Source organism: Schistosoma mansoni, chromosome W (genome assembly GCF_000237925.1).
Source record: "Schistosoma mansoni strain Puerto Rico chromosome W, complete genome".
NCBI classification, from domain to species: Eukaryota; Metazoa; Platyhelminthes; class Trematoda; order Strigeidida; family Schistosomatidae; genus Schistosoma; species Schistosoma mansoni.
This window is the reverse complement of record NC_031502.1, coordinates 40,474,569-40,477,807: the sequence shown is the minus strand read 5'-3', so window position 1 is coordinate 40,477,807 and position 3,239 is coordinate 40,474,569. Positions and strand designations below refer to the sequence as shown.

The 3,239-nt window shown below is 31.1% G+C and overlaps 1 non-coding gene across 1 annotated transcript; it reads right to left on the bottom strand.

The window, feature by feature from the left end:
- Positions 1–2,136: 2,136 nt before the first annotated feature.
- On the bottom strand, positions 2,137–2,203 carry Smp_tRNA_02128_Gln_TTG.1.1. Its single transcript has one exon. It is a non-coding gene (tRNA).
- Positions 2,204–3,239: the final 1,036 nt, after the last annotated feature.

Sequence of the window (3,239 nt, the reverse complement as noted above, 5' to 3'; positions counted from 1 at the left end):
GATCGTATAGTAGTGCTGTCGCTTCAGATTTATGTCAAATTTGACGATAAAACTAGATTGGTGCGGGATTATCTTCATTCAGAGTCTTATAAGTTGGGTTTGTAGTTAGCTTTTGTATTGTATTTATGTGACAATTAGAAGTATTTAAATGATCATACGAACTAGGAATCCCTGAAATAACACAATTTAAGTCGCGTAGAACTAGGTGAACACAAACGAAAGTACTGTGTTTGGAATTCAAAATCAGGCACACATAGAGTACAAAAGAATCATTATTTCATACAAACACCATACCTCAGTAATTCCTTTTCTGATCAAATCTTTTGAAACTGTGGTTGTCTAAACCTCTTGACTATTTTAATGTTTCTAGAATTATTTTTGACTATGATGAATTAATAGCATACAAAATTGTTAAAAGCAAGCACTCTCAGGGAATATACCTGAAAGTAAGTGTTCCTTAACAAACTGTGATTCATCTATTACCATCACCTTACATTAGGACGATAAATTCTACCATGAAGTACGTCAAAGTAATAAATTCTGCTTCGCTTCTCTGTACTACTGCATTGTATTTTATTGTTTCGGCGTAAACCATACTTCATGCGACTAACAGAATTTATTGTTCAATTTATTTTCAAAATAATTGATAATCTAACTTTATCGTGTGTATACTTACCAAACCCAATTGGCGAGGCGACGCGTCGGTTACACGGAAACGATAGTATAGAGACAAGCTTGAAATAGCATCAAACAATTTTTAACCAGTTTCTGGTCCGTTAGAAAGCACGACTTGTCAATGGATAGTTGAAAGGGAAGATAACAATAATATTGTAAAGTGAAAACAGATTTTCCATGTTTAATGAATTTGTTGAAGTTTTTTATATCGAACAAACTGCAATATATAGATTCATCCCTATGGATATGGGTTATCCATTTACCTAATTCCTTATAAGAAAACGAGTACATCTTCAAGAGTCCCAGCATATTCTTCTTAATAGTATGAGTTATTTATGATTTTATTCATCTGTTCTTTAAGCTGCACACCTAATATCCAATAATTTTTGTTTTATTTTTGTCTTTAAGTTATTTCCTATTGTTAAATGCGGTCATCAAGTCACATTTCTAATCGACTTCCATTCCTAAACATTTATTTATCTCTTTATAATTGTGGCAGATCACCTTAAGCAAGTTTGCTTTTAGTTCCATCTCTTTATTTATCTGCCAATCAATAAAAGTTGCGATTCTTTTATTTATTTAATAAATGTACAAACTGAGCTACAAAGTTTATTGATTATGATTATCCTTAATTTTCAGTCACAAAGTTGTATTAACTTCTGTCTTTACGAGACTCAGACACCTGTAATTGGTTTTGTTCCTGCAATGTAAAACGTCACACAGAGGCTACATTTCAAAGACCTAGAAGTAATAAAATCAGAAACGACTATGTCCAAGGACTTCTAGGGATGTTTTGACTAATGGGAACATTAGTACATGTATACTGTGATGGACCAATAATATACCAATTCCGAAAATAATTATAAAGTTATTACGTCCAAAAATTAATGCAATAATATAATCTATACACACAAGAAAAATATACTGGACGTTACTTAAACTGTCAGGAATTGGCTTGTTTGAGTTTCCTTTGGCCAAGTAATCCACAATTATAAGTAGTTAATAAATCCAATGACAATTGTTATAGTTCGAGCTATATATGCAGATGAAGCATATAATGGGAATATCCCTATACTCTGTAAACGTAGATATTAAATACATTAGAGTTCTGTTATCATAACAGCAGATAATTGAGAACGAGAGACATCTGTGTGCAGCAGTGTATTTGTAAGCATTAATCATTGTGTCATGCCATAGGGATTCAAAACAAAAACGGAAAATCTAAGGTCATTCATTTTTAAACAACTATTTTACAGTCACTCATACTAAGTGTGCCAATTATGAGAATTAATGAAAGAAATGCAAATAATATAAAATATTAATCACAAAATAAGTCTGTCCTGATTATCTCCATAATAATTGTAAGCAAAGATGGAAAGTGGCTAACAGTGGAATCCAGGACGCGCGTTTCGTCCTATTTGGGATTCGTCAGCTGGATGTACCTGCATCTCAGAGTTGATGTTCACTCTGGGACTCGAACCCAGTATCTTTCGCTTCAAACGCCATCACGTTACCCACTCGGCCACTGAGTCCTGATAGGCAATACACATAGTATGTACATATGCCAATTAGAGACTGACCAGTTGCAGTCTTAACACATCGATGGGAAGATTCAAACAAACAATACTAAATGAATTTATCTCCATAATACTTCCACAGATAGAAGTTAATTTAAAGAGGATAAGATATATGTGTCTGTAATTTTTTTTGAAATAAAGTATCATAAATAAATTTCACATATTTATTGGATGACTTAGTATAAAGTGTTAGCTAGTATAAGTGTGAAAATCTTATCCATCATAATCGTACAAGACTTATGATGAAAAGCGTGTCCTGGATTCCACTGCTAGCCACTATCCATCTTTGCTTATAAAGCTTGTGACTTCAAGCAATATCGAGGCAGTCCGCACAGGATACACATATGCCAGCAAGAGACTGATCAATATCAGTCCTAACACTAAGCAAATTTTATCTATCATAATGTTTCATATTTGTTTAACTATTTATATTACCACAAATATTGATTGATTATGGAAAAAGAAAAAGATTATTCCTTTAAATGCTTTCTCTATTTAAAAGGTTAATTAAAATTAGATTTTATATTCTAATTTTATAATATACAGTTAAATTTGACGTACTAAAATGTTAATGTGGTAAGTGTCATTCATTTAAATAGAAAAATGATTAACAAATAGATTTCACTATAATTAACTGGTGTAAATTAATTTTAGTTTTATGATTAAATTTATTTTTTTCCATGATGAATCGATCCATATATTATTCAATTTGTGGTTTTAATTCATGCACATTGTCATGATAAATGTAACTCTCATTATTGTGAAATACTACTACTACTACTACTACCACTACTACTACTACTAATAATAATAATAATAATAACAATAATAATAATAAGGGCTCAGTTAAACGGAAATGTTTATATAAATGTAACAAAACAGAACGAAACTGTCTGTTACTAGCTACAGAATCAAAATCAGAACATTAGAAGAGTAATAGTAAATCATGATCTATTGAATAAACCTTATTTATATTGATCAACTGTT